Below are 25296 nucleotides of genomic sequence, written 5' to 3'. Positions count from 1 at the left end.
TCTTCGATATCTTTTATCTGCGAATACCTTCGGTTACACGGGAGACGCTTCCGTTTCCCGTGAACGCGTGAGACTTGCAGCAGCAACACGCAGAACGGACGCGAAACTTGGTCGCTTTAACTATCGCGCGGAATAAGACAAACTTTCGCCGTGAATTCCATTTCCACGCCTGTCAGAACAAGAGAAACATTCGCTTGGCGCCGCGTCTCCACCTCCTTCGCTTCCCTCTCTCGCCAATCTTCCGTCGCTTCCGAAAGACAGTGACAAGCCGAACAGCTTGTAAGCACGCATACCTATAGTTCCGTAAGACAAGAGAGTCCGAGAGTATCTCTCTTCTCGTAAAGATAATCTTCTCGCTCGCACATGCCATATTTTTACGACAAAGAGCACTTCGAGAGATATACGCTCATAAATCTCTCTCTGTGACAGCACCGAAAGAAGATCAGATAGGCCCATCGAATCGTCGTTACGACACTCAAACAAATCGAGATTCTTTGCCTATGGTCGGTGGAACCACGCCAGCAATAATACCGTCAAAGTGTTGATACGTCGAGGTCGATACCCGAAATATTTCTGCACTTTCGTGCACCTGCATATCGATCGCATATCATAAATTATCACAATCTGCTATCTAAGAGCAAAATATTACATAATCGTCATACAATTATTCTTCTTTTTACAAATACAATTTTTCGCAGCTTTTTATTTTAAACTTTTTTTTTATTTTGTTTCTTTTACATTTTGATATTTTAAAAAATTAGAAAATTAATTAAAAAACATCGCTCGATTTTCTTCGTTGCGATTCTACGAAGCAAATATTGATAATTCTTCTTTTGACATGGTTGGTCGATATGTAATACCGATGTAACAAGGATGCCTATCGGGCGAAAAGGATGTGCCGCGACCGACAGGTTTTCAATTGATCGATCGGCAAAAAGAACGCACAAGTACAGTAATCGCGGCCGCTTGATTTCGAATCGAAACGCGTGATTACACGCAGCAATGATATCTCAGCTGGAAAGCAGCAATGTCTGAGGTTACAATGTTTTATGTAATAAACCAGTGTGCGCGGTGGTTTAATGCCACGTATCAGGCCACGGTTGACAAGGTTCGCGATTTTTGCAAATGTTACATGATTATTCGATAGCTGCTTCGGAGAAATCAATTTGCGTCTCGACGAAAAACGAACGAAGAAAACGAGAACGACGTGACTACCGAAGAGAAGCATCGCAATAATCACTGTTATTATTAGTTCTTGCTGTTTTATCTTTAACAAAGAAAATCTCGGCAATTTATTACACCTTGTTGCGTATCGCGGTATTATAAAAATTAAGTAATTTACAACACACGAGCTACAACAAGTTCTATGATGAATGCAGAGTTTTGTATTCAAATGTATATTTGCACACATCAGACTGTTTACGAAAAGAAGATTTATTACGTATTAAAACTTTTTTTATCTTGCGATGCAATTGTGCAAAAATATAAAAGTATATTTTTCAATGTTATTATATCCTCGATTGCAAAAACCAAAAAAAAAAAAAAAAAAAAAAAAAAAAAAAAAAACCAATACGCAGATCGTAAATTTATACGATTCAAAAACGACTTACGTAAAAGAATCAACAATAAGATGTAACATTGAAGAACGGTGTCGTGTCGGCTTATTTAAATACAAGCTCAAGTTTGTCATCTTTTTAAATAAAAAGATATGTACATTTTTGTTAATGCGTGTAAACAATTCTATCATTTTTCTGTAACAAACAATTCTTACAACAAACCCGGTCTAACTGCCTCGTCGATTTGCATATCAAATAAATATTGTCGAGAGAATAATTTTCCAATTATCTTTATTTAAACAGAACACGACGTATATTTTAATGTCGCGTATGACGATGTTCTCACACATACACACACACACAGAGAGCGCGAGTGTACACGTCATCAAGAATTCATACATATAACATTTCGGATAAATTAGAGAAGATGTGTTTATGTCTGCTAAAATGTGTGTTGCAGCAATTTCAAAATAACATATGTATATTTAAAAATGAATAAAAATATTTACTCTGTAAAAACTTAAAACGCGAAAATATACACTCGCGGTTGAAATATATTTTTCTGTGTTCTAAATATTATCTGGAAAAATATATCTCTCTCTCGCGTCGCTTCGCTTAGCGAAGCCGCTGATTTTCTTTCAGCAACTTCGTTCGTGTTGGAGCACAAAAGCCGACACCGGGAAAGCTTTTCCTATGCAAGTCCGTCGCGTAATAACACGTCGTGTGTGTAATCCGCTCCGTGTAACGCGCCCGGCACATAATACGTATAATGCACTCTCGCCCGCGCCCGGTTGCTCGTCATAACTTGCGGCTGCATTATAAGTTATATAGGGGCCGCAGATGTTGCCGGCCGCGATTGATCCTATTACTATCGTCCTAGGCGTCTATCTGTCACGTCCGTGCGATCGATACCGGCCAGGAATCTCCATTAAACACGGCCTAGGGCAGAACCCGTGTACACATCCGGCGGGGCGAACCGCCGTTTCATTAAAAGTGGAAGAAGAAAACTGTGAAGAGCACGGCGAGAGAAATCCATCGACCCGGGACACGGTTGACATTAGTTTAGCACCACTTAAGGTGCAAAGGCGATTATCTTTCCGAGTGTCTCCGTTATGGAGCGCAGAGCGCTGCGCGCTTTGCAATTACGCGAGATATCGTCGCAAATTGCTTTAATTACTCCGCGAGAGAATCCCCGAGATAGAACTCGTAACGATACCTTAAGATTGTACGACTTTTACACACACACACACACACAAAATGGATTACTAAAATTATTACTTGTTATTTGACGTTTACATTAAAACATCCGCGTTGATGAACAAAACAAAAAAAAGGATGTGCCTCAGAGTTTTCTTTCTAATCAAATATTTGTTGTAGGAAAATTTACTGTGAGTAATCCACAGACGCGCGAAAAGAATAGCTTGGAATATCGTCTGTAAAACTGCAAGTTTACAAGAACAATATTTGTCAAGTCAACAATAGCTTTGTTCTTTCAATTTTATTGCATTTTGTTTTTGTTTGTTTTTTTCCTGTTTTCTCTTTATATAATAATAAGAATAAATAAAGATATGTATAAGGAAAAAGAAAAAAATATACATATGTATATCCACGTTAGAGAAAAAGCATATAAGGAACATAAGCGACTATCAAATTGAAGTAATAATCATGTGAACTCGTACATGTGAAATATTATCAAAGATTTTCGTCGTGTTGACGGGAAACCGCATTTCTCTCCGGGGGAGTCTCGCTGCGCTTATTGAGCACACACCACCACCCTGACGCAGTGCAGAACAGAGTCAAGCAGAGAGAGAGAGAGAGACTAGAACAGAACAGAGCAGAGCAAGGAACAATACCTATATGGTAGTCGGCAGGGCGGAGAGCTGGTGGAAGAGAGAGAGCGAGAGAGAGAGAGAGAGAGAGCCTCGATGAAGTTTATCCAGCGCGTATATCCCCGTTTACGTATCCTTTGTCCGTGAGGTAATCCAACGGGAGACACCGAGAGGGGAAGAAGAAAGGGAGGAAGAGAGAAGGAGCGAGAAAGACGGAGAGAAGGATGAGGAGTGACGAGGAACGAACGATGGAGCAGCAAAGGACCGGCAGTTTCACGTTGTGCGCATGCGTGCACGGTCTCGTTTGTGTGTGTGTGTGTGTGTGTGCGTATGTGTGTGTATGGCTCCCTCTCTCTCTCTGTGTGTGCGTGCGTTGTGTGATTGTGCACACCGAGAGGCGCCGATGCTCCAGCAGCATCCGTATCCTGAGAAAGACAACACTAGCGGTGCTGCGTACCTCTTTTCTGCGTTGATCAAATCGTCGATCGGCGTCGTCGTTGTGTTTCGGGGCACAAGAGAAGACACTTTATACGCACACACATACACACGTATGTTACGCACAGCAGGACATTCACGCGCGGTGATAACGAGCGTTAAGCGCACGCGAAAGTATCGTCGTCGTTGCGCAACACGAACGTACTAACGCGCGCATACGCGCGCACTTATACACACGCGCGACGTGGCTTCGACGTGCACGCACACTCCGAAGAAAAACGAGCTAGTATGTGCGACACGTACACGTACACAGACACAAATGTATACATAGTAGAACACGCGCGAACGAACATACAGTTTTCCCAGTGGAAGTCGTTGGCTCCTAACACCATCCAACGATTTTCGCGACACCGGCAAACGTCAAGCACGAATCGAGTCACGGAACAAGCTGTCGGCTATGTCGATCGTTTTCATCACTTTGAAAACCAATGCCGGTTCTCTCTCGTATTGGCGAGTAAGTCTCTCGTAAACCGCTTCGCCGTGGCATCGACGGCTCGAGCGCTTGGCGTTTACTGAGGCATCGCCGCTCCCCTCCACCGCCGACGGCCAATACGACCCGACAGTGGCGTAGCGAACGAGGGACAAATTGATCGTCGTCTAATAAGGGGAGATATTTGGATTTGGAGACACGAGATGTTTGCCATATCGATAAACTTGGTGTGCTCTGTCATGTGCAAACAGAAACATGTAGGGAATAGATTTGATTATCAAGTTGTGTGGAACGAAGAGGACACGACAATGGCGTAGCTAACAAGGAAATAACTTGGTCTTCTAGACAGATATTTGGGAAGAGGGAGGGAGAGAGAGAGAAAGAGACAGACAGAAAGAGAGAGAGAGAGAGAGAGTCAGAGCTTAGCAAAGCAATACTTGGAGCATTAATTAACTTGGTGTGTACATTGTTAGATGTAAACAGAAACATGTAAGCATTTATAGAGTTATGGAATGTATAGAACGAAACCACCAGTGGCGCAGAGCAAACGTGAATTAAGCGTGAATCCTCTAATAAATAAGAAAGTTTTCTCTAATAGAAGAGAAGACATTTTTAAATACATGTTTACATTATCACATGCACGAAATTAAAACAAATGATAAAACAGATTTGTTATCAAATTGACATTCAAATAAAATGGCAAATATTTAAATATACTGAATAAATATACTGAGTCATTTAGTATGGAACTTGACAAATATGTGTGTGTGTGTCGAATTTCATACATATGACTCAATATTATGTACATCTATTGAATAACTTTTTTAAAACTTAAAAAAAAAACGCATATTTGTTTTTTCAGCATTTTTCACTAAAAGATTGTACGCAAAATCTTCTAAAAAATTTGATATTAGATTCTTGATTGATGTTGTGTATAGATATACAAGACCAATATTACTGTGCATCGTCAAGTAAAGCTTTCATGTTATACAAAGGAATATCCGAAGCTATCTATGCGATATAGATGAGTTTCGCATATAGGATGGCTTGAATATCTGATTTATCAATCGTTTTTGAAGGAAATTCAATATATTAGATTTTGAACGGATACTGCATACCGTAAAGCCAATACGAGAACCGACGGAGCGAAAGTGGGAAGTGTCGCTCTAACAAAAATATATTTGGGGGTTATTCCACCCTGATATTGATGAGCTGATATATACACACGTGTATACATTGCAATATTGTTGAAAATACTCTTCGTTTTATGCAAAGAAAATTGAATTTATTATTTATATCAGATTACATTATAACTTCTTGAGAATCGGAAAATATCGTCTAATTTTTTATTTAATAATCAAATATTTTTAGATGCGTTGAAGACAAAAATTACCACAATAAACACAAATATATTGAAATCTACATCAATTCAAATAGAGATAAAACCTGTTTTACCAATAGCGTTTTATTTTGTTAACGTTAACGGAAAAAAAAAACAAAAGAGAGAGAGAGAGAAAGAAAGAGAGAGAGAGAGAGAGAGAGAGAGAGAGAAAAGAACGCGCGCAAACTTAAAATAAAAATCTTTTATCGTCCACGATTTAAATCTCTGTCGACGCTATTATCAAATTGTATTGAAAACACTAGAGATAACATAATCGCTGAGGTATCAACGCGAAATGCTTTTAAGATCTAATTTCACTGATTTCTCCTAAATACACGTACGACGATTAGATAAGGTCGGGTACGAAATTACGTTTCCCGAAAGTAGTTTACTTAACGGTGCTCCATAATAGGCACTCAGAAGGCGCTCTCCAAGTGCTTTCGACTATGATCGCTCGTCAAGATCGTTAAAGCGACGCGGGGCTGACGCGAGAAAAACGATTTACCGCCAACAACAGGCTTATGCAATCCCTCGCTCGCGTTTACCGCCTCGCTTTATCTCGCCGGGATTTATTCAGACCATGTTGGAAGCACCTGCCCGCGATTGGGACAACATCGGTTGTTCTACAACGCCAACGTTGTGCACGAGGAAACGTGGCTTAACGATTCGACGCCACGAAACGAGGTATCGATAGTTCCATCTGCGTCGGTCTTTTATAAGTCTATCCGGATCTGCTTGCTTTCCTTTAAGCAGACTCAAACGGAGAAGAGCTTCTTTCATCTTCGTCTGTCCGTATTACTCCTATTGTGCTCCACGAACGTCCCCCATCCCACTATGTCTCTCGCTTTTTCTCTCTTTCTACCTTGTTCTTTTTCCCTTCTCCATCCTTCACTCCATTACCTTCTATCACCCTTTTTGTCATCTCATTTTATTGCTCTCCGTTCTCTCCCTTTCTCGCACAACTCGTCCCTTCGTGTGGCGCGTATACAGGAGATTTGATATAATTGATAGAACAATCAAAAAGAGAACAATTTAGGAGAAGGGCACGAGAATCCTGAATACTTCGGGGGAGAGTCTTTTATGGCGCATTGTGTTTGTCTATTTGCACGAAAAACAATCGTTTTTGTTTGCGCTTCGAGAGATCATTTATTGAATACAGAATCGTTCGACTTCTTCGATTTTTTCATTTTACTAGTTTTTGTCATTTACTTCGATCAATTCGGCCTATATATTCCGAATTAATTAAAGTGTCTTCCTGCAAAAAAAAAGAGAGAATAGTAATTTCTTCTATAAATATTGCGTCACGCTATCGGATAACTTCACATTTCCAGAGCGCTCTCTCCAGAAAAAAAAAAAAAACATCTCGTGACTGAAGTGGCAAAGATATAACTCAGAGAGTGTCTCTCTCTCGAGGAGTTAATAAATTATTCCTTCAAATTCCTCTCGATAGCAGTTTTAATTTAATCTCCCTCCGTGTTTCCCTACTCGAAAATCCAGGTGGGTGCGAATGTTTTCGCGCCCACCCTCGCGGCGTTCACGAGCACGGCGTTCGCGATCGATCTTGTTTCGAGACGGCGGAGTGGCCTCTTTATCGTGTCGGGAAAAAAATTGAAATCACGAGAAACGGCCGGGAATAAGACGAAGAAGGAGATGCGGCAACGCGATATGCGTCTCGATCCGACTGCCATTATTTGTTTCAGTTCGCGCCGAGCGGAGAGCGGAATCGCGCCGGCGAGGAGAGTCGATCATTCTCAATTAACGCTCCCTCTCGCGAGACCGCCGCTAAATTATACCCGTCTCGTATACCTTCTGTCTGCCTTCCGCGTGGGCGTCGCGTGTTTATTAATCTCCGCGCGTTGCGCTACGCGTTAATTGTCCGTAAATGAGACAGAGAGATGCGTGCTCGATGAGCTCAATGGCTACCGTGATTCGGCATAAATTTATAAATTGACGGACTTATTTCCGCAACGAGGCGTAAACCTTTTATGTTCGTAAATTGTGGCTATGTTTAGACAGTTTCTGAACGAACGAGAAGTTCGCGTTCTGTTTCACACACACGAACACACACATACATTTTCTATAGAATTTATTTCTATTTACGTGAATGAAATAAAATAACAACTATTGCGTGCGTAAAATATTAAACTACTATTATCGTTGAGTTCTCCTTGAAAATAAATCCGTAGAAATAAAACAAAGTTTTGTTTTGTTTTGTTTTATTTATAAATATCCACGGAGTGCTTTGTGTCGCCCTCGCGTTTAACGTTGTTAAATACAGTTGTTTCAAATACCTTGCTCGTAAATTTTCTTGAATGAAAACCCGGTATACGCACTTTTCAGACAAGTGAATACATCGAGCTTTCATAGCTTTTCTCCGCTTTCTATTCATAATACTTTACACCAATTTACGGAATGAATGGTAATTCATAATAACGGTAGTCGGTTCATATTCTCATATTCCAGCGTCTCTGGACTTCGTACCACGAGCGTAATGCAATGAGGATGCATTAAAGGCAGCGGCGCATATTCAAATCACGTCGCGGTCGATAAATATGTAGCGAGCTCGTACAGCCCGACAGTAAAATGCATTAGTCCGTGTAGTTGATTCGCATTGCGAGAGATAAAGGTGATAAAGCGAATACTAAGTATAAATTATACAAAGAAAATCAGAGATAGCGCGTGCGTTCGTCAATTCAACGGATAATAGTCTCTTCGCGTTATGCAATCGTTCTTTTTCCTGTTTGCGCGTCTCAACGATGAATGTTTGCTCAAGGCAATCTATAAATGTCACAAAATTTGCAACTGTGTGTCAGCACGTTTCAACAATTATACACACAGTTTGAGTTTTTCCTCGAACAATTTGTAAAGCACAATTTATTTGTGTAACATGTAATTTTCTATCGCAACGTTTCTAATTACTTTACACAAGATTTACACAAGAAATAAAATCTAATATATTTGTTTTGTAAAAAAAAATATGTATATAATTTTAACATAGTATTGCTTTTTAACTGCGACTAAAAGAACAACAATGGATGATTAAGTCAAGCCACGCGTTTTGCATTGCATATTTTAAAATTGTATTCAATTTAATGCTGAAAACTTTCCTTGTTGAAATTAACAAGGTGAAAAAAAAAAAAAAGAAGAACTCGCGGTGTCGCGTTGCGCTAACGAGAACGTTCATAAATTCAACCGTCAGCTCTTCTATTTTTTAAAGCAAAAGGGAATTCGCGGATTCACGGAACGCGCGTCGGATATTTGATATCGATGTCGTTACCGCAGCGTTGACATTTTATCGCGCGCGTGTCGCAGTTTATTATCGGCCGGATGCAAGAGTGAAGAACGGGGTGGGAGGGGGGGAACCGTGATTTGCGCGCAACAATTACGATTTTTCCGGACGCGCATTTCGGTCGACGCGCGCGCGAACTGTACACCATGTCCGACGACGCGCGATAAAATCGATGAAGACCTCCGACTCAAGCAGATATAAATCACAGAAGCGACTCCAGATGTTGCTTGCATCTTAATGGCTCTCGACTGCTTGTAATAATCTTGCCTCGCCATAACTTGAAATAAATCGTTCGGAAGCGATCGTTTTTTTTCTTCACGCGGATCGATGCCGCCTCATCGATCGATCGGCATTCGCAATTTAATTCCGAAAACGAGTAAAGAATAGAAATACATAGAGATCGACACACTTGCCATGAGCTTCGCGCGAAAAATTTTAATGAAACATATATTAAGAGAGTATTTTGACTGTAGTCAAGTATATAAATAAAATCTCACCTACGAATATATCACTCAAACAGAACAGTAAACTTTTACGTGTTCTACTCGAAACACACACACACACACATTCGTGTTTACGCGACACAAATTCTAATTAAATGCAAAAAACTTGGAGATACAAGACAATCGCGTTTCCTGGCCGAGCGGAGCGGGAGACAAAGTCGAGCTGAAATACAGGACAATCCCCTATATACAGGGCATCTGGCAGCCCTATCTCGTGAAGTTCTCTCCCCGCGTTGCGCGCCCGACGAGGGCTTCTTACTCGCGTAGAAGCCATTAAAGATCTTACCGTGCAACGTCGGAAGAATGAAAATTGCCGCGGCACGGAAAAGAGGGAAAGAAGCTCCCGGCCGTTAAGAGAACTTTTAACGCGTCGACTTCTTCCGCGAATCGCGACGAGGTCCTGTTTAAACCGCTCCTTTGTCTAGCGAAGCTAATGGCGGAACCGTCGGCAGGAAAACTGTCGAAGCGCCGGTAACGTAAATTTTTTTTTATCTCCGCAAAGAAACGTTCGTAAGGACTTCACACGAACACCACTTTGAAACTATTGTTAAGCTTTCCCAATTAAATAAAAGCGAGAAAATGTGTCTCCAATTCTATTTGTGACAAAGCGATAATAGAAAACAGAGCTGATGTATTTATTAATTATTCAAAACCACTCAAATCAGATGTAAAAAAAAACTCATTTGCAAAAACTCAATTCCAAATAAGTCAGAAAACATAATTGTTATTGCATTATTATTGAGTTTGTAGGATTCAATTGCGAAACTTAATTAAGAAACCATTTAATTATGCTGCTTGGTTGTATTAATAAAATCGTGGATTCTCGATGGAAAATTTGATAATACACCGACAAAATAATACTGTACAAATATCACGTGAAACGATATCGTGAGAAATCAGGCAGAAGTTTGAATTGCGTCTAGAAACATTTACTTACCTTGAAGTTGCGACTTAATTTCCTTGCCTTTGGTTGAGGAAATGACGCTGCGCTATCCTTTGACATCCTGAATCTGATCTTTAAGTGAAGAAGCCTCATCCTCTCCTCTCCGGAGATTGTTTCATCTTCGCCGATGTCTCATCTGCGAACATAAAATTCGAAATCCATGTTCAGGACGGATAAACTCCAATCTCCTTTAGAGAAATTTTTTTTATCCTTCTCTCCTCTCTTACAAGAAATAAATAAGAAAACTTTTCTTAGATCTCTTGATTTTTTTTTTTTTTTTTTTTTTTTTTTTTTTTTTTTTTTTTTTTTTTTTTTTTTCGTCTTCTTTACTTCTCGACGCAACGATTACGCNATCTGCGAACATAAAATTCGAAATCCATGTTCAGGACGGATAAACTCCAATCTCCTTTAGAGAAATTTTTTTTATCCTTCTCTCCTCTCTTACAAAAAAAAAAAAAAAAAACTTTTTTTTTTTTTTTTTTTTTTTTTTTTTTTTTTTTTTTTTTTTTTTTTTTTTTTTTTTCAATTCTTTAATTCGTCTTCTTTACTTCTCGACGCAACGATTACGCTCCTTCAAAGTAGCTTTTCAATCAATCTTTAAGTTGCGCTTTGGTCTAAGACACGAAATTAATAGCTGTCTCGAGCAGTTCGAGTTAAGGACGCTGTGCCGGATTTTCAAGTTTCAACTGAGAGCTCTACATATTAACAAGGCACGAAAACAACTTTGTAACTGCTCGACGGTTGTCCGCAAGCTGTTTGCGAACTTCAGCACGGATAAATTGGGAATACAGATCGCACAACCAGTTTGCGTCTCACGTATTGTGCGCGCGAAGTGTTCGCGAACTTCACTGATGGCCATATTTGGGATACCAGCGCTCGTGATCAGCACGATGACTCGCTCGCGAATGTTCATATAAATTTGCTACCACGGCGTGCTGCACTACACGAATTTATTCGCGCGACGGCCGAGTCGTGTCGCCCGAATAATAATCGCGCACTTTTATTCCCCTCGCGAAAACCCGGCTTGCAAATGAAGTTTAAAGAGGTTGCGCCTCACGTGACATGTGTAACGTAAAAAAACAATAAAAATCGCGCCAAATATTTGTTTTTCTTTGCGTTTTCTTTTTTTTTTTTTCTTTAATTTCAACACCGACAAAAATGTCAACTTGAAAACACTTTCATAATCCGTCAGAAAGTGACGCGGATTTAACAGGAACCGTAGAGCGTGTAACTCTATTAAACTCTATTATGTAACTCTATTAACTCTATTAAATGAGAGAGAGAGAGAAAGCGTTAACACAATCGAGTGATTAGATAATGAAAATTATCACAAATTCAATCATGAAAACGTAACATTGGTACTTTGCATAATGTAAATGAGTTTCTAAACTCAACTCTAACGCGAGACGGTAATGTCACGCATATTGTGAAGCGACCTTTCTGTAGGCGCTTTCGTCGCAGCTTACAACGTCATGAACGTCGAGCGAGCTTTAATTACGACGATGGAATCCGAGCGAGATACAGTCGTCGTTTGTAAGGCTGCAGCTTCTCGGAGATCGGCCACTATTTGCCGCCAAATTACTTTCGTACGTGATACCTGAATATACGCCACGCTTGCATTTACACACACACACACACACACACATATCGGCCATCTTATCACACGAACGCGGCCAGGTAGCGCAGAAATTGCACGACAGGTAGAGAGATGCGGTTCCGTGCGCAAAACACAAAGCTGCATCCGGCAATGGAAACTCGCCGAAGAATGCTTGTTCGCTTTTACGACCGCGTAATTACGCTTACGTATCGAAATATACCGGCACAGCATTTTTTCAAATATCTCTTTTTAATCGAGAGCTAAATATATTTTTCCGAGAGCTTAACGAGATTTTTCCGCTCGCTCGCCAGTTTTGATCATAATTTGTTTGCTCGTGCTTGCCGCGATATTTTGTTACATGCGAAAAAATAAGTAGATAATGCGCGCGATATTTTGCAATTTTTTAAACTTTGAATACACATACACACACGCGCGCGCGCAATATTTCACAGGCAATAGATCTGACTTCTTTTCATACATAAAACTTTTGTTTTTAAAAATATTCTAAAGAGCGAACTTTTTATACGCTTGTCTAACTCACTTTTAATTGTCTCTCTTTCTCTCTCTCTCTCTTTCTCTCTCTTGTCGTTTGTCTTGAGCGATCGAGAGAGAAACGAAAGTAAAACAATCCAACTCGCATGAATATATTTCCAGAAATAATGGAAGCCTCTACGTATCGATAACCGTATAAGGCGCGAATTTCAGCGCAGCGCGCGCGCGCGAGACAAACTTTTCACTTCAGAAATTCAATCTATTTCGACGTATATTTGCACGACCGCTTATTCGCTCTCGGTGCCCGCAACGATTGATATTTGCTGCAACGAGTCTCCGAGTAATTACGTACCGTTGACGTTTAATGGGAGAGCGACATTATTGGATTCTCGTTACTCCGACCGCGTTATTACCGCGCCTGCGGAACACTTTTTCACACGGACGAAGTCTCGTTGAAGCTCGACGACTGGAAAACGAGTGTCTTTGTGCCGTAACGCGAATGAAATCGACACTTCAAACTTATTTCGCCATTCGCAAGCTACACGGAAAATTATTCGATCTTTTGAGAGTCGGATCTTCCCTTGGAAACTGTTCACACCAAACGTCGAAAATTGCAAACTTTCTATTCTTCGTTCTCGAAACCGGTATGCATGTGTATCTTTCTCTCTCTTTTCTGACATACATACCATTAAAATATACGACAGACATTTTAATTATATCGATCGTACACACACGACATTTATATCTCAAATTATATAAACAACAATTAGCGTCAGAATAAAAGAAAAATAAAAAGATTTCGAATTAACTATCTTCTTTTTTAGATTTCACGCGTAAATGCACGCTTCTAAGCGGGCTGTCGTAAATCGTCACCTGGCAGCTGTGATTAACTAATCTCCTCGGCTGGCTTAATTGAACCAAACGACATCTCCCTTCCCTTCTTCCCCGATTTAATCGGCGTTCAACGAGACGTTTCCTGAGACGCGTGATTCAATCGACGCTCAATATTAAAGCATCCACGACGGCGAAGATGACGACAACGACGACTACGAGTTCTAGAGAGCTGTCTAGGTCGAGTAAAGGCCGTGCTCTTAATTTATGCGCAATCATTCAGCCGGTCGATTTATTTGTTTTATAAGTCGCCTGTAATTGGCCACTGACAGCAGCTGTCCCGAGAGAGAGAGAGAGAGGCTACAATATTCGCGCAATACATTATTCATGCTGAGACGATTCTTCCCCTTTCACCCACTCTCGCACTTCGAACTCGCCTAACTTCGTCTTCGCAGTCTGTGCGAATCGCGATACAACACAGACTGCTGTTCTCTCCGCGACACGCTCTATCGCCTCGTCGCACGCACACCCGAGCCTCTTCTCGGTCTTTTTGCATTGTTTTACACGGAGCTTTTGCCCGCGTTGCCTCGACACACAAGTTAACCTTTGTGTAATATCCAGTTTCGAATGGTGTTTTCCATATACTCGACAGATTTCGCGCGCAGAGAAAAGTATTTGCCAGAAATTTCCCTGGTGACCGGATTTCCAAAGCTTCGACACATTTTTGGCGGCCTGCTGTTTTATTTGTCCTTCGGGAGAGAGAAAGAAATATAACGTTCGACGATTCCCATTAAAATAAATACCGCAAAAGTTCGTTTTTTTCCGAAGATGTTTGAAAAATATTCCCCCTGTCTTCCGAACATAATTTTGGGAGAGTTTTTTTTAACTCTAAAAAATGACGTGTTCTAAAAATGTGAAAAGATGAACAATAGGAAAATGCAATACCGGTTAAATTATTTATTTACTTGTTTCGAAAAATGAAATTTATCGCACGATTGTTTTAAGGCTTTCACAGATTTAAAATTGCTTTTTCTTAATAACGGTTGATCGGCGAGACACACAAAAATGAAACTAGAGCGAGAATTTTTCAACAGATTTTCTGCCATCAATCATACCTGACTAAATATTTCCGAAGAACGTGTTCCGCGTGCGAGCAGCGTTTGGCAATTTCGGCGAAACGCGTCTCGGGGATTGAAATAAAAGATCGGGGTCATAAATCGAGGGCGAGATGTGACGGTGGACGAACGTCGATTCCCGTGAAATTGATCGCTGTGGCGGACCTCGGGGTACACGAACTCAGTGTGTTGAGGATAATAATCGTCCGGTCGTGACAATCGATGGCGGCTTCATCGGCAACGAGCGATGGATCTTCACAGAGGGAAAAGGGTTACTCCCGAAAGGATTTCGGAAGCTCGTTTACAACCGATAAACAACGTTCGGCCGGACGTAAAACGATCTTTTGATCGGTTTTGTCGAATCGAAACTCAAATGAAATCTGTTTTCTGTCTCAAAAATTCACTTGATTCAAAATTCCAATGTTTTCTATTTCAAAAACTTGTTAAAATTTGTTAAAAGTCAGCTGCCAAATCTGCAAAACTCGTTTTGCATATTTCGATCGATAATTGATATTGCATGAAAACAAAGAAACAAAGGTTTATCGATAAATCCCGCCATCATGGCCGAACACAGTTGTAGGTGCATCGCTGAATCACATTCTCGGCTTTCACATTCGAGGCCGCTTACGCGATCGTTCACACGACGGCATTTAATCTCGTTTGACGGACGATTTGTCGCATTTACGCCACAGCATGGTAAAAAGAACGGTTAAAGGACGCGACCGATCGATGATCGCGTCTTTTTCGCTTCAAACGAAACTTGCACTTAGATTGCGCGCTTTTTTACAACAATGTGTGCACGCATATGACATACGACTTGTCTTTCTACACCCGATATTATCGTTTTTATTATCTGATAAAGAATTAAGTGTTAAAAAAAATCTCAAAAATTACTGTAAATCTAAAAAAATGTAATTTAACCAACTTCTTTTCATTCTTAAATAAAAGTAAATAAAACGCAGTTCTGTTAAAAGTACGAGATTGACGGATATTTGATAGCTTGTAAAAAAAAAAGTTTCTTTTGAAGACATCATATTTTTGTTTTTCGAAGACGCTGAAATTTTACCCAAATATTTTCCCGTATCTTTAGATCTAAGAGTGTTCCGTATTTGAGTATTCTGTACTTGGGTGTTCTATTTCAAGAGGATCTCTTTGTGTGACAGCGACCCGAAATAATATCCCCCGGGTTCTTGGGATCACAAAGACGATGCTTGTCGGTGGTGATCGACGAAAGGCGCGTCACGCAAAAGCCCGTCTCTTCGAATTCTGAAGTGACTCGCATCGTTTTGTGCCGCCGCACAACTCGATTCGATTACTGTGATTATCACATGTAGCACGATAATCCGCATCGTATCTCATCATTATATTTTTTAACGTTTGATTAAAGAATACAATATAAATACAAATCCTTTGCTCTAAATCACAAAGAAAACTTTCCGAAAAAGAAGCTAAAAATATATACAAATTTTTCTTACAATACACTCCGAAGTGTATTTTTTATATATAAATATTAATAATATTAATAATATTAGTTATAAATTATAAATTCAATTTTTATTCCATACAAGTTTGAAATATAAATTGCGCGATTTATGAAAAGTCGTAAAATTTTTTTTCAAACTAAAACCAAAAAAATATTTTATTTCCAAAAACTAAAACCATAAAAGTAATTCTAATCAATTTTCGTAACATTTATTATGTTACTGTGTTTAGGAGAGGAAAAGATATTTGATATTTGATGAGTCATTGCGGTTATGGCTCGGAAAGTGGTTTACGGAAAGTTGTGTGCTGCCCTCAACTCTCTTCGTAGACCGATTATATCTCATCAGGTCAACCCCGGCGCAACTCCAGAGTACTTGGTCGGTTTCGATAATCGATCGGCTCGATGGGTGTCGGTACATGAGAAAAATCAGGCTCGCTCGTTCCACTCTAAGCGCCCTTTAATTATGTTTTCTCAGCTTATTGCTTAACGAGCGCCCCGAGATCACGATCCGCTCGCTTGTCTACCATTAACCGGTATCGATTAGGCGCGGTCGCTTCGCTCGGCTAGAAGCGCGCGCGATAGTGGCGAAAGAAAACGTAAAATATTCCTAGGCGTTTATGCCAGATTAAACCTGATAGCGCCACATTTCTTGTACCGTTTATTATCTCTCATCGCAGAAAGTGAACTTCTTTATTTTGTTTCGCCGTCGGGCTAAAATTCATATTTTTATAAATAATCTCTCCTATCTTTCTTTCTTCGAATAAATTAATTGTTAAAATTACTTGACACACACAAAAAAACCTTCGAAAAAAACCAGATAATATTTTTAAAAAATCTGATTATTACCCAATTGTATTATATGTATACTTTGTATACATCACACTGATCACACATGAGATTTTACAAAATATAGAAATGTATATGTGTTTAAATCTTTACCGCAGTTCTCAGATTAATTTAAAAAGATCGCCCGTCAAAGTTTGATTATAGAAGCGACTATTTTTTGGAACAATGAACATATATCTGATGGCACACGACGCGCGGAAGTCACTTGAACTCAATTAACCGTGACTTCAATGTGTCGGACGCCCTCGTTAGCGCGACTCGCCTGAATTAACTTCTTACAATTTAAACAAGAAGCTGCGAGTAACCTGGAAAATTCAAATATCTCATCAAAATTAATTTAGCACGTCAAGAAATAGCAAGAAATGTTTTGCATTTGTTTTATGTTTGATTATTGTAAAAAAGAATTACGCAGTAAAAACAATAAAGATCTTAAAGATCTTTAATTTAGTCGATTACTAACACAACATAGACGCGCGCTACGCGCACGCCATTATTGTTTTTATTTTAACGTGTAGTGTCATTGAACACAACCTGTCATCGCGATAACAACTGGTATATACGTCTTACAAACCATATAATACACATTAGAGAGATGTTAGAAATAACGCACACACACATGAAAATCAAAATAAAAAAATAGTGAGAGAAAAGAGTGGAAAAACAACACGTGACTAAAGTCACGTGACAAGGAGAAGTAAAAAAACACTATGTGACAAGGGAAAAAGTAAAAAAGAAAATATTATATATATTATATATAATATTCTATATCTATATATAATACATACACATATATATATACCGTAATCACGTGACCAAAGTCAGTGACCCGGCCAAGGTCGCGCGGCCGAGGTCATTGACCCCGCCAAAGTCGCGTGGCCGAGGTCAGTGACCCTCCCCCAAGGTCGCGCGGCCGAGGTCAGTAATTCCTCCCACCAAGGTCGCGCGGCCGAGATCAGTGACCTTACTGTAATATGTATATAATACATATAATACAATGTAATAAAATATAATATTATAAATATGTAATAACTTATATGTATAATATATATTATTTAATGTTATATATAATATAAATTACAGTCACGTTACTTTAGTCTCGTGTTGTTTTTCTACTCTTTCCTGTCTCGTGACTTCACTTTAGTCACGTTTTTAATTTTCTCCACGTATACGACGAACTGTCAAAATCTCTTTTCTGTTATTATTTACTCGCTCGATCTTACTGATTTGATTCGACTAGATCAACCAACCAACTAATCGGCAACGCGGAAAAGAAGCAACAATAAATGCGATACATTAGATATCGAAACGCGCACTTCGCGGTCCAAATGGATGTTTTTATTTTTCTAGTAGGATAAATCGTACTTTTTTTTATCGTGTAGATATATGTAAACTATTATTTACTATTTAATTTTATAATCACTTGGTTAAAGATACTAAAGTATTTTCCTTTGATAAGAAAACAGATAAATATTACACTTCAATATTGATTGCGTAAGATACACAGACAGAAAGATATAAAAAAGTATGCGCATCGAAGAGAAATCGAATTCTGATACAATAAATACCTGTGTCTATAATCCCTACTTGATTCATTTTGTGTATTGCATTATAATTTATCGAAAGTACACATCGCAATTCAAATAATGTTAGTTTACGTCTACGCAGTCACACGCGTCTGATTCTGTATGCATTGATAATTGCAGATCTCTTATCGTGCTGATATTTGAGCAGCTGGGATCAGCTCGTGTTATACAAACGCTCCTAATGAATCGTATTTAAGCTCACAAAACTGTCGCACAAATATTTACCAAGACTGATTCCAACAGTCAAATATTATATTCGATCAGTCATGCAGAGAGAGATCACATTACCGATATGTATTTCGATAGTATTGATACGACACATCACCGATATTGAATGTTTTTCCTATCAAAGTCTATCTTCAAGTTTAGTTTATCTGCAATTTTAAACACACATATCGGAAAAATATCGATTTCAAAGTTTTAAATGTTGTGAAAACGCAATTAAAAATGTAATTACGCGTAACAAACACACATATTTTATAAATTTAAATTTATGTACATTTAATGTGCACACAATTGTACAGTTCTTGTGTATAATTAAACTCCGATAAATTCCTGATCAAATTACCTTGTCGCGCATGTATGACAATAGAATTCATCATCACTTCTGATGTTGTCATTACTCGGTTCAACATTTTTCCTGGCAATTACGTTTTACGATATTGCACGGTCGTTCAAGTGTCAATAAACATAAAAATTCGAGAAGAACGTTCCGCCTGAAAAGCTGCTCAATTAGTTAATCCGGAAAAGATCGAGAAATCGATTTGCCCGCACGGACGACCGCGATCGAATTAATCGCGCGGTAAAACGCGATATCGCGCGCCCGCGCTCTAATTTCGAATCCATTTACCCTAATCCCTAGTGGAAGGGTTCAAAAAGGAGAGAAAGAGACAGAGAGAAGAGAGAAAAAGAGACGCACATAGTATGATAAAGAGAAAGGGAGAGAAAGAGCGGCGACGCGACGCTGTCACACGCATTATCGATCAGCGGCCGGAAAGGGGGAGGGGGGGAGAGAGTGTCCATCCACCGCGCACAGTGACACCGGTGACACGAGTGAACCCGGCCATTTTGAAAACCACCGTGTTGCTTTGCCATAAAACCCGGGCTGTAACGTTTCACGACGGGTATATGGGCGAAAACACGCTCGTTAAAGCGCGCGCCATCGAAAAACTCTCGTGCACACGGCGTGTTATACGGAAAAATCGATGCCGCCGCTTTAACGTCGCGATAAATCCTCCACGGTATTGCGTCGCGTAAACGCCGCAATTTTTATCATTTCAATTTCGCTCGACGCGCGTTTCCACTCACGCGGCCGCCGTCTGACGTACCCGCAAAATTACTATTCGTCCGCCGTGAAATGTAAATTCTTTTACAGTGGTCTTCATATCTCTATCCCCGTCTCTTCCCAACCCATTCCCAAATGCTGAAACTTCCATCGACGTTTTTTAGTTATTCACGATCGAAACACCGTGAATATGCTGATAATATAGCACCGCGGTGTAAAATGTGGAGCTTAATGTCGTGAAATAAAGTCGCCGATAAAGTGCAATTATCACGTCAAAAGCTGGCGGAGGTTTATTTAATATCGCGTTGAATCAGTTTCTGGAAGAAAAAAAAAAAAAAAAAAAAAAAAAAAAAAAAAAAAAAAAAAACGAATACAAAAAACAAATTTTCTGCTCAATGCTAATTAATCAGTCCGTATGCGGTATGTAACGCTCACGATCGATTCATCAGCCTTCACGTTTGTTATAAATGGCAAATATATTAATAAACTCCACAACAATCGAAAAATTCATTATAAAACGCATGCCAGATCGCGTTATGTTAATAAATGCATATCGCTTTACAATGCAAAACAAATGCGAGTGAGGATAATATTATTTATAATTATAACAGAAAAGAAATATATATATATATATATATATAGAGAGAGAGAGAGAGAGAGAGAGAGAGAGAGAGAGAGAGAGACTGAATACTGTGTGCGCACGCGCATTAATGAACGTGTACGCGACATCGTAAGCGACACTGATTGCATTTTGTGGCCACGTACCCGATTTCGCGCTGAGTGAACTGTATGTACGTTATGCATACACGCACACACACGGTTGAATATAACCATAATCGGTGCGCGCGATCAACCGCAAGGACAAGCGACAACTTTGGTTTCCCATTCAGGGACGATTTAAGAAACTTCGAGGTCTCATTGCAAGATAATCTTTGAGAGAAAAAACAATGTGTGTCCATAAAATACAAATACAGAAAAAAAATTGCATTACTAAAAATCTAAATTGTAATTACAACGTAAATTTTGAAAACAAACAAACAGAGATGACAAAATTGAAATTTTAGTGCGAAGAGAGAAAGAGACAAAATAATGGATATAATCAATATACTCGAAAAATTTATCCGTGAAAAAAATAATTTATTTTTACAAAACATAACTGAAAAAAAAAACAAAACAAAACAAAACAAAATAATTTACTGAATAAAACTGAATAATGTTGAAAAGTTTTTACTCGTTATTTCAAGTAATTATCTTTGATTCCAGCAGAATTTTGAAATGGCAAGTAACTGCAGAAATATGCGAGAGAAAGCCAGATACGTATAAACTCTTCTGCAGTAAACGCATCTTGCCTCACTGGCGATGTGCCAACTGTGTGTTCGAGACACGAACAAAATCTATGCCATTCGACGTCCGTATTACTCATATAAACGCAATATGCCGCGATGATATATAGAGAAAGGAAACAATGACACTCTCACATATACACACATCGCGTTACGCAGCGCGATAATGACCACACGAGTGTGTAATAGGTTCCATTTGCATCGAAATCCATGAATCTATTTATAATCCGATTTGCATGCATAAAATCGTAGACTCGCGAGTTGCTATTTGCCGAGCGCGCGCTGTTAACCAAACTGGATTGTTATGTGGATAATGTACCGCAATATAAAGCAACTGTATTATAACGCATTATTCTCCTCTTTCTCTCTACGGCGCGGAGCACATAAATACGCGGAATGTCTCCGTAAAAGGACCGACATAAAAAAAAGACTTGTTATTATAATTAAAACGGATCTAACCTGGGATCATCTCTCCCTTTCAACGCGCGAAGTACACGCGACTGAAAAAGCAACGGAAAGAACGGTAGTTTTTTTTTTTTTTTCTATTTTTTCTTTTTGTTTCTTTTTTAACGCGCTCCGATTCGAAATACCGTACGAAGCGTGCGTGTGCGTTCCGCCGCGGAACGTAACGAGTTCCTGTCCCGTAAATACAGCGCGAGAAAACGCCTTTGACAGCAAGCGACGTCTCATCCCGCTCAACCGCGCCGCTTCACAGGAGAGAGAGAGAGAACCCCGTGAATTCGTGGGCGTGCGAGCGAGCGAATGCGCGTACATGTGGTTACATACATGTGCGATACGTACGCACACGTACGTGCAACATATATACTCGACGAGAGTGTCGAGTGCGCCGCACGTATGTAATACGCACGTGGGATCGGGCGTAAGGTACACGTGACAGCTCGCCGGCTACAAAGCCCCGTACGGCGTGTGAAACAGCGACGCTGCGCGACGCGACACGACGATGTCGGGGGCTGGTGGTACTCCCAGCGGACGTTGGAGTGATAGCAGCTAGCGCGGAGAGAAAGCACAGAAAGGGGATGGGCGAGAGAGCGGGAAAGGGAGCGTCGTAAGGAGCGCGTACTACAAGGCACTCAGGAATCTCCTCGGTTCCCTAATAGGCAGGTGACTGCCTGACTTGACTGCCGAGTGCCGGAGGTCTATCGGCCCGCCGGCGAACAATAATACGACGACAAGCTGCCTTAGCTTGCCTACCTGGTTGCTTCGCTCGCCAGCGCGCGCATGCACACGGAATACCTTACCTCCGTTTCTCCGATACGCGAAGCGTGTGCGCGAATGAACACCTCTTACGTGAGGATGCTTAAATATCAGGATATCGACAGTTTTATCGTCTCAACAATCCCAAAGGGTTGATCTTTTCGATACGTAGCAGAGAAACGAGAAAGTGTTCTTGCGGCACACACAATTCTTTATCAAAACATAAATATATCGATGAATATATTTACCGTCTGATGAAAAACTCTAAAAACATCCCTAAACGTGCTCTGTGTTATCTCGCTTATGTAGTTTTATGACACACATATGATTTTTGTTCTATCGTACAATAAAGATAAAAGATTTTTTCTTTTTTTTTTTAAATTGAAGTTAATGTGTGGAAAGTTCAATGTATCAACGATAAAACGATAAAACCGTCGATTGTAGAATTTTTTCCTCCGAATCTCTTTCTACAAAGAGCTGAAAACGCTGTCCCGCCCAATCATGCCCAAGCGCTCGGTCGATCTGGAAAATAGTAACGATTCTCCGATCTGTAAATATAGTCGAGAGGCTTGATCCGAACTTTTTGAAAGTTTTTGACCAATTATTTTCGACTGCGTCAATTGCGCGTCGGGCTTTCAGGTTTTTACAGTGGGAATCAATTAAATCCTTTGTAACGCGCCGATAAGCGTCATAAAACGCGATATTAGATTACTGCGACTAAAATCTCTCTATATCGGTCACAAAAAGTTCACCGTAATCTTTTAACAGTCGGTATCTCGTCTCTCATCTTTGGTGTTGGTTTTTATATATATATACACGTACACGCACACACACACACACACACACAATATGATCACTTTTGAGTTTTTTAATTGACTTCAAGGTGTAAATGAAACTCGAATAAATCTCTCAATGACCGAAAAAAATGTGTTTCAAATATAAAAGACTTAATGTTATTAAATTGCAGTTTTTGAAAACACATGATAAAATACTTAATGTTATTAAATCGCAGTTTTTGAAAACACATGATAAAATCTATTATCCCCGACATCTAGATCTTCCCAGCAATTTCGCTCAGGTCAACTGTAACGGGCTTTTACCCTTTTATAAACGAAAATCAATTAATCTCTTTGTCACGCATGGATACGCGCGAACGGAAGAATGGACGTTGAATGCACGATAATAGGTTACAGCCAGCAAAATCGTACATTTAGTTTACTAAAAGGCCCCCTACGGTCGTGTCCCACATTTATAAATTCAATTTTCGTTTCACGACAATATTACACATCGTCATATTTTTCATATTACATTTTACATAAATTATTTCATATACATCCCCGCTTTATTATTTCTCTTTCGTGCGCGTACATTTGTGACTATATTACATAATCAATTATTTCAGACATAATATGAATATCCATCGCGCATTAGTCACAGTTGCAACGACGATCCGCGCAATCGTGCCAAATTCGTGCGTAATTATCTCTTTCTGTTTGTTGTTAGACTCTTCCAACACGCACGTTCCGAAACACACGTCTTCACGATCAAGAGACAGTTTTATACACGACGATATATCCCACCGATTCAATAATTCGGCAGTAAACAGAAACGAAACAGAGCGTTTCTCTGATAATCGCGCGCAACTTCATCGAACCGATGGAGCGGAAATGAGATGTAGATTTTGCGCGAGGTTCGCGGAAATCAATTATCGAGGGACCGCGGCGAGAAAACGTTTGTTTCCGCGTCCCCGAGGAAGAGCGCGTAGGCGTGACCGCGAACTTTGCCGTTTCGAGCGGCGAATACACTTTGTACGCGTAATATATGTGCGCGTGTTATCCGATACAGGCACGCTTTATAATACATACCTGGGTCTCGCGGCCGGTTGATAATCTCGCTGCTTCTCCCCGTGTCACGCGGGATACTTTACGACGTCGTCGTGCGTGCGCGAAGTGAAATTAAGACGCATCCGAATAAGCGTACGACGAGTCGTTGATCAGCTTTGCGAGCCGTGCATAATAACGCGGTGTATAATAATGCGGTCGACTCGGTTGCGCCGACCTTATCTGCGTCGATTAGAACAGCGCGAGGAAAAAAAGAAAAAAAATACTCGCGAGCGAAATATACCACAACAACGTGGCAAAAAGATTGTACAATCTAACAAAAAAACCTATGCGGCGAACATTTTGTACATTTAATTGTTATCTATCAAAAACCTATACTCTTACGGTTGAACGAAATATAGCAGTCGCGGAATCGAAAAAAAAAAAAAAAAAAGAATTGCTATTGTTGTTGTTGTTATTGTTGTTGTTGATAAAATTGGAAAGACAGCTGCGACGCGGCAGAATCAAATTGTGCTTTCCTGTCCACATAAGCTTTCAAACAAGCGCGATCGTGCATCAAGCGAGCCGGGCTGACTGCGCTTTTCTCTGCGGCACATGCAATCGATATGAGCCGCACACGCAGCGCACATGGGATACATATCGAATCGGTGTATTGGCGCATATACACAGTGCATATACACGCGCGCACGCCCTCCGGCTGCTCGTGCGGATCCCGGCAATATCGCGTATGCATAATACGAGAGAGAGACAATGTAACCCGGCTCGGCTTTCGCCGCACAATTAGTGTGCGCGCGGTCGTCGCGGGCCGTAGCCCAAGCCGCAACGACGACGCGCGTGTGTCGCCTATATTCGAATTGCGTTGGCGCGTGTATATACACGCGTACATATATACGGTATGTGCGTGATGCGTGCGTGCGTGCGTGAAGCGAAACTACCGCTCGCGGTCGAGTAGTCGTCGCTGTCGCGTCTGTAATTGTGCTTTTCCATCTCCGCGTTTCCATCTCCCGTATTTCGCATCGATAGAGAGAGAGAGAGAGAGAGAGAGAAAGAGAGAAAGAGAGAAAGCAGCAGCAGCAGCAGGAGTGGTGCGAGCAAGAGAATCGATAGCATATGCGCCTGGTAATGGGAGCAAGCGCGACACCGTCGCTGCTTCTGGTTAGAAGGAAAGAGAGAAACACGAGAACGAAAGGAGAGAACTGATATTCATCGTGACGGCAGTGCGAGAGAGTCGATGGTATT

The 25296-nt window shown here is 40.3% G+C and overlaps 1 protein-coding gene across 3 annotated transcripts in view; it reads right to left on the bottom strand.

Annotated features, from left to right (window-relative positions):
- Positions 1-25296, bottom strand: part of LOC109857233 (zinc finger protein 608) — a 139084-nt gene that overhangs the window by 95493 nt on the left and 18295 nt on the right. For 2 of the 3 annotated variants that reach the window (XM_020433399.1, XM_020433394.1), the window contains exon 2: positions 10421-10562. The gene's annotated coding sequence lies outside the window, so the exon portion shown is untranslated. Of the gene's footprint in view, positions 1-3842; positions 4372-10420; positions 10563-25296 lie in introns of those variants that run through there. The other variant, XM_020433387.1, reaches the window with a different exon arrangement.

The sequence above is a fragment of the Pseudomyrmex gracilis genome, unplaced genomic scaffold, assembly GCF_002006095.1.
Source record: "Pseudomyrmex gracilis isolate BER0280 unplaced genomic scaffold, ASM200609v1 scaffold_5, whole genome shotgun sequence".
NCBI classification, from domain to species: Eukaryota; Metazoa; Arthropoda; class Insecta; order Hymenoptera; family Formicidae; genus Pseudomyrmex; species Pseudomyrmex gracilis.
The sequence above is the reverse complement of the archived record's forward strand: the minus strand, read 5'-3'. Positions and strand labels throughout refer to the sequence as shown.